Source organism: Haematobia irritans, chromosome 1 (genome assembly GCF_050003625.1).
Source record: "Haematobia irritans isolate KBUSLIRL chromosome 1, ASM5000362v1, whole genome shotgun sequence".
Classification (NCBI taxonomy): Eukaryota; Metazoa; Arthropoda; class Insecta; order Diptera; family Muscidae; genus Haematobia; species Haematobia irritans.
The window spans coordinates 227921968-227934692 of NC_134397.1; the positions used below are offsets into that span (position 1 = coordinate 227921968).

Sequence of the window (12725 nt, forward strand, 5' to 3'; positions counted from 1 at the left end):
CGTGTTTTACTCGACCACAATGATTCTTTTACAACTATCTTAAAATGCACTTTTTCTGATTGTTTGGAGGGTCCCTTATTGGCGTCGTTCTAAATTGATCTATAAAGGCACCTAATAATTGCACTCATGCGAAACATTTTTGTAGTAACTTGGCGTGGTACAACTTCTCAATAGTGACGGCGCTTTTCCGACGAGTTTTTGATGTCGTATATGATTGTTTTCGACGTAGTGGGGATTCTCAAAAGAGTCCCCAAATTCAAAAAATGTTGGCAGGGATATCCCATATATTGGCCACATTATAAGTTAAGTCGGACGGCATAATCGATTCACAATTTTATCAAAAATCGAAGTAAACGATAAGGTCCTCCTTTGAACAATGAGTTCATGTGAAGTGGAGAATAGGGTAGAATGCAATTGTGATTGCCATAAAAAAGAAAAGGTTCCGTCGAATCTTCAATATTTGATAGAGAGAGAAAAGGAAATTAATTATGAGTTAAGAAAAGAAGTGGGATGGGAGAGAGTGGGAAAGCCATTATTGGAGTTCCACCTTCCACATCCGATAACTCTGTTGAAACTAAGGCCTATTCGGTCTATTAAACCCGGAATTGACTCCAGAGTTTTAGCAGATTTAAAGGAAGTTGTTGCAACATTTACTGTCAGAGAACGTCAATGTATTGTTATATTTGATGAAGTTGAATGCAAGACCACACTAGACTACAATAAAAATGACGATTTGATTGATGGTTTTCATGATATTGGCGACGGGATCCGAAAAGATAAAATAGTCAATAAATGTTTATTCTTTATGGTCAAAGGTATTTGTAGCAAAAGGAAATATATTATAAGGTTTTATTGTCTTAGTGGAGTAGCTACAACTTCTCTTTTAAAGGAGCTATTAATTAAAAACTTAAATGATTTAATCAGTGTTGGCCTTGAAGTTAGAGTATTCATATGCAGGACACAATATTAACAACTATTTGAACACCATTGTAAAAAAGTCTACATAATGTATGATTATGTTCATATATTCAAGTGCATACGCAATAATCCTTTATCAACCGGCTATACAACACCAAATGGGGAAATTTCTGGAAAAAAGTACATTAACGACTTGTACGAATTTGATAAAAATTAAGAATTACGAATGTGTCCTAAATTAACCGAAAAGCATGTATATCCAGAATTTTTCGATGAAATGAATGTGAATAAAGCGGTACAAATTTTGAGTAATTCCGTTGCATCAGCATTAAATACATGGCATGTGAAACGAGCAATTTTATCAAAGAGTGCAAAGGCATCTTTGATAGAATTATAAAATCGATTCAATATTTTCAAAAAGTGGAACCTAAATCCACCAAGGTCAAATGTATAGAATCCCTTATAATCATTACTACTGGCATGATGTAGATGTGCAATGATATATTTAAAGACTGTCCTGATGTTAAGTATGTGCTTTGGGAATTTTTTTGCAATATTAAGGGGACTTGATTTTCAACCGTCGAACGGAACGGACGTGTTTTTTAATAGCGGATAAAATCATCGTAATAAGTACCTACTACGAATTTCAAATGTGGTGGGATATTAGGCCAGCATGCAGCGAAATTCAAAGACATCCACTGGGTTGCTGGGCCCAGTGGACGGGTATCGACTGGAGTTATAAATTTGGGCAGTGACCAAGAGTTAGGCCCAACCTGTAGACGGGTCGACAAGGTGCGACACTTTGACAAGTCGAACCTTTTCTAAGGTAACGGCATCAAAAGGAGGTAATCCCTCACGAAAGAGATTCAAGGAACGCAGAAATGCTTTGTTTATCCTAAAGAAATTAGATCAGTCGACCCAAGCACGTTGTCGGCTAAACAAAGCGATTACTTAAAATGGGCTCAAGGAATTCTTGAGGCTGGAAAAAGGGAACGATCACCGGATGAGCTGCCATCCTCCAAAAGGGATCAACGATCGTTTGCCTCAGTTGCTAAAGACAACCTTGTGATGGCTATCATTAATAAAGGAGCATTGGACGGTATGGTTCCAAAGCAAAAATGGGGGGAAATTGAGAATGCTCAACTTGTTTCTGCTTCCTTCAATGTGCAATACAGACACTGTCGTTGCCAGTTTAGAAATAACCAAATGCAAATATTGGGTATCTTCGGTCTACATGGGACATGGTAGGGAGATGCCTCCATGTGCCGTTAACACCTTAGTTGAGGAGTCATTGAAAACAAAGACAAAACTCATTATGGGATGCGATGCAAATGCACATCATAGTATATGGGGAAGTGGTGACATTAATACAAGAGGAGAGTCACTCCTCGAGTTTATTTTGCGTACTAATTTGGTAGTTTGCAATAAGGGAGATGCCCCAACCTTTGTTATTAAAAACATGCAAGAGGTTTTGGACGTCACCTTGGCCTCGCAAAAACTGAATGAAATGATATCTGATTAGCAGGTTTTAAGTGAACATAGCTTCTCAGATCATCGCTACATCAGTTTCAAATTTGATGTTCATATCACCAAGACCATATTTCCGCCAAATGTTAGGAAAGCTGACTGGAATAGGTATAGGGAATCGTTCAATATGATGATACCGGAAATACCAGAGACAAATATGAGCAGTGTGGAAGTTATCGAACACGAAGTGGAGAGGATTACTAAGGCCGTCAACATTTCACTGAAAGGTGCATGCCCTTGAGGGAAGCCAAGGGGGAAAAATCGGCCACCATGGTGGTCTACGGAGTTAGTTAATATGAGGAAATCGTGCAGAAAGCTCTTTAACAAAGCAAAGTCTACCAGAGCTCCTGTGGATTGGGACGCTTACAAGAAGAATCTGAGAGGATACAAGCGAGAACAGAGAAAGGCTCAGCATAACTCTTGGAATGATTACTGCAGCAGCATTGAGAATACGTCCGAGGCTTCCAGACTACGGATCCACGAACTCCGCTCCAGGGCAATTGGACAACGTCCAGTGAGGAGACGCTGGAGGTAATATTGGACACACATTTTCCCGGAAATCAGACGGTTGAACCATGTACTGGCGGTGCCACAGTGGCTCAGCGGTCGTTTCCTATCGAGGAAATTGTATCGGAATCTAGAATAAAATGGGCTTTAAATAGCTTTAGATCATTCAATTCCCCCGGACCTGATGGAATTACTCCGGCGGAGTTACAAACGGTGGCTGACAGAATTACCCCCTGGTTGTCGGCGATATATATATAGGATGTACCAACTTATCATATATTCCAGGAAAGTGGAGGGAATCAAAAGTCGTTTTCATACCTAAAGGCCGGTACTATGTTCATTCTTGCGAAAAATTTTTATGGAAACCATTATTTCGCACATAGAAAGCGGCGGTGAAGTGGCTGAGAAGTAATGCTCCAAGCAATATTGGCATTAATATATACTCAGACAGTCAACCTGCAATAAAATCCTTGGACTCTGTGTTCCTCAACTCGAAAACGGCCATCGCATGCCGCAAATCTCTCAATGAGATGGCTGAGCAGCACAATATTCACTTAATATGGGTGCCTGGCCATAGGAACATACCGGGGAACTGCGAATCAGATGAGCTAGCAAGGCTAGGAACTACCTTACATATTCCAGGGGAAACTAGAATCTGTTGGTATGCCTCTGGCTACCAGCAAGCTCTTACTGCGTGAGAAGGCTGACGGCAAATGTTCGATGGGACAATTGCAAGGGTTGTAACGACACCAAGCAAATATGGCCCCATTTAAACTTAAATCGCACACTAGCGGAGGTAAAGGAATCAATACAACACCTCTTGTGTGAGTGTCCTGCATTTTGTGTAAGGCGTAAGCAAATTTTAGGGGCATATAGCTTCAGATTACTGGCGGACCTGGAAAACGTTAACTTAAGCAGTCTGCCAATGTTTTTGAAACAATCTGGTTGGTTCAACAGAAGAAAATGATTGAGTAGGTTCAGCGGTTAAAACTAGAAGTGCCCATATGTAATAGGTACTTTTAGTTAATGTGGTATCACAATGGACTGAATAGTCTAAATGAGCCTGAATCTTAATCGGCTGCCACTTTAACCTAACCTAACCTAACGTAAAGGGATCCCAGGGATATAATGATCGCCCATCGGTAAGGGAAATTAAAAATTGCACAGCAAAAATTATATCCCAAAAATTTATAAATGCAATGGGTGAAACAAATTGCAAAAAGGACATTAATAACTTTTTGGATGGGGAGCATCAAAAAAATAACGAAGATTTGAAACAAAATATTTCATACATTGAAGAAAGCCGAACTGAAAAGACCATTCAAGAAGTGGAACAATTCCTAAATGATTTAGAAAAAAAGGCTTCAGAAAACCAAATTAACCCACAAAGTGAAAGAACTTCAAGTACAAAGGTATATTTTGGGGTATACAATTTATAAATCATTTAATTAATCACCTAAAAATCAAATTTACGCATTTTGGGTACGTTTTCAATTACATTATTCTCCTTTTGCATTTCTAAAATATTTTCATCACTTCATTCTACCTTGTATTAAAGAGAAAAGGAAAATGAAACACATTAAAAAAATCGTTTTAAAATTTAGTTTCATTAGTTATACTGTTGTTCATAAAACAAATTAGCTAATTGCTTAATAAGATATGAAATATATATTTTGTTGTTGTTGTTTTTTTGAATGAATGTCCCAGAATGAAACAGATCCACGAATTTGAACACATGCCCATCTCAACAAAGTTTCGAATTTCGGCCGATATCGATTTAATTGGCCAGAGACCAGAAATTCTACTCGATTAAAAATTTCACAAAGTGTACAATTGATGGTATTATCAAAAGTGCTAAATTTGATTGAAAACAGTTCAGATATAGATATATCTCTCATATATATGTACGATTTAGGAAAAAATTGCTAAACCCCACAATCGCCGCTTCTTCCCTGCCAACATTTTTTGAATTTGGGGGCGCTTCTGAGAATCCCCAGTACGTTGAAAACAATCATATACGATATCAAAAACTCGTCGGAAAAGCGCCGTCACTATTGAGAAGTTGTACCACGCCAAGTTACTACAAAAAGGTTTCGCATGAGTGCAATTATTAGGTGCCTTTATAGATCAATTTAGAACGACGCCAATAAGAGACCCTCCAAACAATCAGAAAAAGCACATTTTAAGATAGTGGTAAAAGAATCATTGTGGTCGAGTAAAACACGTTTGTTTAGATATTTAATAATTTGATTAATTATTTACAAATTCTTAAAAATATAACATTTATACCACTATCACATCACATTTAACATAATTTTTTGCATTAATGATGAGGTAGAGTTACAAGTAGCGAGTTACATGTTGCAGCGTCTATCAGCCAGTGTTTTTATTCGATGGAGGCAGCGTGACTGTAAAATATTTGAAAAACAATCACTTTATTTCATTTGGAAAATCAAAAATTGTTCACCAATATACCTTTCACAATTTTAAGCGTAAAATCTATGATTTCAGAACTTTATTTTCGTTTTTATTTAAATAAAATATAACAAGCTGGTTGCGCTTGGCGTTTCACAAAAAATAAAATGGCTTTTGTAAAAGTAGTGATGGCAAAATACATGTATGAAGTACATTTTGTACTTTATGATATGCTGCCCCCCCATCACAGTAGGATGGTTGTAGTGACATTTACGAGTCTGTGGTAGCGATGAAGATGAAATGGAACTTTGAAATGCTGGCAGGGTTAGTAGCAAAAATTGTAAAAATGTCTCACATACACTTATATACATCGTCTGATAAATCATAAAGGCCATTTTGCAAAATTACAAAAAAATGACATCAGCTTTTAATATTTCCCATATTTTTACATTATTAGCATTGTTTTCGTCTCAGTGTATTAGACGATTCTTAGTCTAGAGATTCTGTAGGAGTGTAAAAACATGTTGTCCAAATCAGGTCAGATTTAATACTATGTACATATATGGGAATATAAACCTGTATATAGCTCCCAACAAATTTGAGATGGTATAATATTGGTCTACAAATTGGAGAAGGGTATAATATCGTCCACCTCGCTGAACTTTAGACTGCTATATTTTTATAATTATAACGATTATTAAGTTATTTCGGAAATAATGTACTAAAGTCGAGCAGTACCGACAATATTATACGCTTCAACAATTTGTAGACCAATATTATACCATTTAAAATTTGTTTAAATTGTCATGCATATGGGATAAACATTTCACTTGTCGATTTCAAGCAATTGCTGGGGCCAAACAGTCCAACGCAGAGGAAAAAATTTTGCGAGGAGCTTCGCGTAGGTGAGGCCCTTTTTTTTAAGAAAAAAAATGATCCTGGTGTGGGAATTCTTCACTACCAAAACCATATTTATCCCGCGTTGGAGGGGGCAAAATGTTTAAGGAACAAGTCCTCTAAGCCACTTTCCTCATTTTGCCGTGTTAGGGAGAGGGGGGTCATGCCTGCGAGGGAATAACATCTCCCACCCCTATTCCAAAGTCCATCGTTGGGGGGAGAGAGGGATGTGGACCGTGGAGGGATATTCTTCTCCTCCTATTCGTCTCCTCAATATCTCGACGGGAGCAAAGAAATGGTAGCTTCATGGTAGCAGATAGCAATTGTTGCAAAACGTTCTATCTGATACAATGATGTTTCCCTTTCTTTTTAGGCCCGTGAGAAATCCTGAAAAAAGAAGAGAAAAAAATATTAGTAGATGGTTAAAATGTATGGCAGGCAGAGGTCCGAGGCAGCAATTTCATTAAAAGAATAAAAAATTAAGGTGGGTATTAAGTTCGAGTCTAGCCGCTAAAAACGTCATTTTTTCACGATTACTTTTCTTTAATAATCCATTTTAAGGAATACAAACTTTGTGAAAATTTGCTTTGGGCTTTTCCCCATCAAGTTATAATAAAATTTGCAACAAGTACGTATAATTTCATGCATTTTTCTTACTGATTTAGTTTTCACTTTTTCGATTTTAGCGGCTAAACTCGAACTTAATACTCACCTTTAAGTTAGGTATTAAGTTCTAGTTTAGCCGCTAAAGGTGGGTATTAAGTTCGAGTTTAGCCGCGAAAATGGCTAAAGTGAAAACTAAATCAGTAAGAAAAATGCATGAAGTTATGCATATTTGTTGCAAATTTTATTATAACTTGATGGGGAAAAGCCCAAAGCAAATTTTCACAAAGTTTGTATTCCTTAAAATGGATTATTAAAGAAAAGTAATCGTGAAAAAATGACGTTTTTAGCGGCTAGAATCGAACTTAATACCCACCTTTAAGGTGAGTATTAAGTTTGAGTTTAGCCGCTAATTTTCACTAAAGTGAAAACTAAATCAGTAAAAAAAGTTATAAAATTATACATATTTGTTGCAGATTACATTATAACTTGATGGGGAATATCCCAAAGCAAAATTTCACAAAGTTTGTATTCCTTAAAATGGATTATTAAAGGAAAGTAATCGTGAAAAAATGACAATTTTTGGCGGCTAAAGGTAAGTACTATGTTCGCTTTTCGTGGTTACTTTATTAAAACAGTTCAATATAAAGCAGATAAATTAACTCAATTGATGTGCAATTTCTTGTTTCTCTAGATTTCGGCAAGACTTTACAGGAATGTATCTGTTTTCATTTATAATTTTGATTATTTCAGGAAAAGTAATCGCTAAAATAAAGTGATTTTCAACTCGAAAACCGAACATAGTACACACCTTAAACTCGAACTTAATACTCACCTTTAGAATCAAATATGAAGAAAACTTAGCGCGTCGAAGTATAATACAAACTGAAAAACGCTCCGTTTCGGTGTTGTTAGCTAAGATAGTAGTTGCTGTATTGTAATGCAACGTATTACACTTCGAGGTAACTCAACAAACATAAGGATGAGAATTTTTCATAGGTAACGCCATATCAATTTAATAGTGAATCCCATCTTCAACATAAATTCAAATGTCCTTGCAAATTGTTTGCTTTCAACAAATTTTCCAATAGGTTTGAAGCATTAAAATGAAATTTCCCTGCCAACATTTTTTGAATTTGGGGGCGCTTCTGAGAATCCCCAGTACGTCGAAAACAATCATATACGATATCAAAAACTCGTCGGAAAAGCGCCGTCACTATTGAGAAGTTGTACCACGCCAAGTTACTACAAAAAGGTTTCGCATGAGTGCAATTATTAGGTGCCTTTATAGATCAATTTAGAACGACGCCAATAAGAGACCCTCCAAACAATCAGAAAAAGCACATTTTAAGGTAGTGGTAAAAGAATCATTGTGGTCGAGTAAAACACGTTTGTTTAGATATATATTAATTTGATTAATCATTTACAAATTCTTAAAAATATAACATTTATACCACTATCACATCACATTTAACATAATTTTTTGCATTAATGATGATGTAGAGTTACAAATAGCGAGTTACATGTTACAGCGTCTATCACCCAGTGTTTTTATTCGATGGAGGCAGCGTGTCTGTAAAATATTTGAAAAACAATCACTTTATTTCATTTGGAAAATCAAAAATTGTTCACCAATATACCTTTCACAATTTTAAGCGTAAAATCTATGATTTCAGAACTTTATTTTCGTTTTTATTTAAATAAAATATAACAAGCTGGTTGCGCTTGGCGTTTCACAAAAAATAAAATGGCTTTTGTAAAAGTAGTGATGGCAAAATACATGTACCCTGCCAGCATTTCAAAGTTCCATTTCAACCTCATCGTTACCACAGACTCGTAAATGTCACTTCAACCATCATGAAAAGGTACATCAAAAAGTACATGCAAGTAATTTGCCATCCCTACTGTTAAAAAAGACATTTTTTTGTGAAACGCCAAGCGCAACCAGCTTGTTATGTTTTAATTAAATAAAAACGAAAATAAAGTTCTGAAAACATAGATTATAAGCTTAAAATTGTGAAAGGTATATTGGTGAACAATTTGGTGATTTTCCAAATGGAATAAAGTGATTGTTTTTCAGATATTTTACAGACACGCTGCCTCCATGGAATAAAAACACTGGTTGATAGACGCAGCAACATGTAACTCGCTACTTGTAACTCAACATCATCATTAATGCCAAAAATTATGTTAAATGTAATGTGATAGTGGTATAAATGTTATATTTTTAAGAATTTGTAAATGTTTAATCAAATTAATAAATATCTAAACAAACGTGTTTTACTCGACCACAATGATTCTTTTACAACTATCTTAAAATGCACTTTTTCTGATTGTTTGGAGGGTCCCTTATTGGCGTCGTTCTAAATTGATCTATAAAGGCACCTAATAATTGCACTCATGCGAAACATTTTTGTAGTAACTTGGCGTGGTACAACTTCTCAATAGTGACGGCGCTTTTCCGACGAGTTTTTGATGTCGTATATGATTGTTTTCGACGTAGTGGGGATTCTCAAAAGAGTCCCCAAATTCAAAAAATGTTGGCAGGGTATGAAGTACATTTTGTACTTTATGATATGCTGCCCCCCATCACAGTAGGATGGTTGTAGTGACATTTACGAGTCTGTGGTAGCGATGAAGATGAAAGGGAACTTTGAAATGCTGGCAGGGTTAGTTTGAAAATTTGTTGGTAATATGTTGAGAAATTGTTGCTAAAGCTGAGTACTATGTTCAGTTTTCAAGCTGAAACCCAGCTTTTTTCACGGTTACTTTTCTTAATTAATTAATTTAGAAATACAAAATGATTATTTGATAAGACTTGATAAAAATATAATAGTCTTCATATATATTTTTGTACTTTTAATTTAGTGTTTTGGTGAAAAAACCGTGTTGAATTCTACTGTTGAGGGTAATGTCTGTTTTTTGTTGAGAACGCGATTTTCTCAACAATTTCTCAAATTGAAGTCTAATCTAATTCTTTGAAAAAATGTTTGAAAGCGTATTGAATAGAAGCATTTCTCCAATGCTTGTGTTTATTGGGAAATACTATGTTCTCTTTTCGTGTTGAAATCTTCGCGGTTCCTTTATTACAACAGTTCATTATCAAGCAGATAAATTAACTAAATTTATGGGCAGGTTCTTTTTCATCTAGATTTCGACAAGACTTTACAGGAATATGCTTGTTTTCATTTATAATTTTGATTATTTCTGAAAAAGTAATCGCGAAAATAAAGTATTTTTCAACTCGAAAACCGAACATAGTACCTACCTTAAGTAGGAGAAAACATTTTTTTACGAATACCATAACATTTTAGATCGTCTTAATTCAAACAAAATTCTTTTTATCAATATAATAACATTTTCACTGAGCCAACATAGTTGCAGGTGAAAATATTACATAGTCGCCGCAAAAATAGCTCCTATCCTATTATTGTTTTGCTCTTCGAATATGATCGTGACAAAGCTCGCGCCAAGTTTCCATTAAGCCTGGTATGCATCTTCATAAAAATTAACGATATTGAGAAAATATTAGAATTACAAACTATATGTTCACAAAATCAACAAGACGAAAACTGCTTGTCAGTGTTAGCTATGAAAAGCATACTATTTCCATATCTTTATTTATTTATTTATTAGTTTTTATTCAGTAATACTAAGCCTTCATGGCCAAATACATTTGTATTACAAAGTTTTAATAATCTGAATAGAAGTGAATGTAGTAAATTTAAATATAACTACAAATTATATAAAATAAACTAAAAGTATAATCTAACTTTAATGCATTATAAAAATATATTCATATAAATAATATTCCCATTAAAACTAGTTGGCATGTAATCAACAACATCAACATCGTGAATATACAGATACAATTTTACTTTTTGACCACTGATATCCCGAGAGACCTGTTTTCAATATTTTATTGAAGTAATTTGTTTATTATCTTCTTTAACAATTATTAAAATTTTCTTTCTCGAATAGGGATGCCAGATTTTCAAGAGGCAAAAAGAGCACATTCAGTTTATAAAAAGAGCACATAAAAACATTTAATGTTCATAACATACACATAAAATACACATTTCAACTCAAGCTAATTTTCTTACAATACTTTGTAAGTCATTTGTTTGGTGTTTTTGTGAAAAATGTTATTGAAAGAAGTTTGTTTGCATTCAGAACAGAGTACAAAGTGAAGAAGCAACATCGGCGTGCTCTTCTTCAACTCTTATTTATAAAGTAAAACACCCCAATAAACACAGGATGAGCGTTTTTCAAATGCAACAACTTTTCAGTTTGAGGGTAAATATAATTTTCAACATAAATTCAACTTGACTTGAAATAGCTCATCTTCAATACATCTTCAAATTGTTTGCGAATTACTTCCAATTTGCCAAAATGTTGACGAAATCTTTGAAAAGGTGTTGAATATAATATGAGAAAACTTTGACAAAACACTACCCTAAAATGCAACGAAAAAACCATGTGGTTTTCAATACTTATTTGTGCAACGAAGTTCGTGGTCAATTGCAAGAAATTAAAATAAAATGGAAAATTTTAGACAAATAACCAAATAGTTTATAAAAATAGGTAAGTGAGAATAAAAAAATGAAATAAAACTTTAAGGAAGTCACTAAATTTATATCTCTTTGCAGAAAATTAAAATTATGGATTCTACGTTCTTGAAAACATTTAAACGCTGACCGATGAAAAAATGGTGGACAATTAACTGGAACTGCTTCAAATAGTTTATAATAATTGGTACGTCAATAGAAAAATTAAATCAACACTTTAGAGAAGTCACTAAATTTAAATCTCTTTGCAGAAAACTAAAATCTTTGGAATCTACATTCTTGCAAACATTAAGAAGCTGGCCAATGAAAAATGAGTGGCTTATCGACATGAAAAATTTTCCAGAAACATTACAAGTGCAACCAATTAAAATGGTTAAAAACAACAAATTGTTGAAATCAACAACTTCTGTATGAAAATGGGCATCACATCATCAGTTTAATTCATATGCTATTATCAGTTTAAAATGGATATTTTGTGAATTCCTTCTGCTGGAAATCAATTCTAACACGCGGTCCAGTACGTTCCTAATTTCAACTTGCCCGCATGTTAATAAATTTTAATGCTGTTTTATGACACCAAAAGGAAGGAAAACGAATTATCAATGCAAAAGTGTTTACTAATAATGTTTAAGATATTTAAAGTTTTGTTGTTTGTTTGTTTTTTTGTTCTTATTTGTTGATATGTTTAATAAGATTATTATTTATCAATTGGTATTTTAGTGTATTATGTAGTGTAGTGTATTATTATATATTTTATTTTGATGAAAATGAATAAATTATACAAAATTCATAGAATTTTGGCTTTGACTTTCAATTTGAAGTGGGGATATCATTCATACAAATTTAGGTTGAAAAGTATTTGCAACGATGTTAATTTTGAATTTGACTCGCATCGAAAATAGTTTGACAAATTATTGAGTAGCGATGCATTTCAATTTGAGGATAACACTTGAGATATTATTGCTAATGTGTTGAATTTCACTGTTGAGGGTAATGTCTGTTTTTTGTTGAGAACGCGATTTTCTCAACAATTTCTCAACTTGAATATTACCCTAATCCTTTGAAAAAATGTTTGAAAAATTGTTGAAATTTAGCATTTTTCAAACGTTTGTGTTTATTGGGACTATTTAATTAGAAAATAACGGCATAGGAAAATCTCGTAGTGTGACACGTATGTTCAGTTTACTTTTACCATTTATTTAATCGCGTTGAAGTAATATTTGTTGTGATGCATACGAAGAGCACAAAAAGAGTACTTAACTAAAAATAGAGCACTTTTGCGTGCTCTTT

General features: G+C 34.2%; 1 long non-coding RNA gene across 1 annotated transcript; it reads left to right on the forward strand.

The window, feature by feature from the left end:
- The first annotated feature begins 8545 nt into the window (after positions 1–8545).
- Positions 8546–9141, forward strand: LOC142220599 (uncharacterized). The gene is made up of 2 exons (XR_012717898.1): positions 8546–8890; positions 8948–9141. It is a non-coding gene; the product is annotated as an uncharacterized LOC142220599 (long non-coding RNA).
- Positions 9142–12725: the final 3584 nt, after the last annotated feature.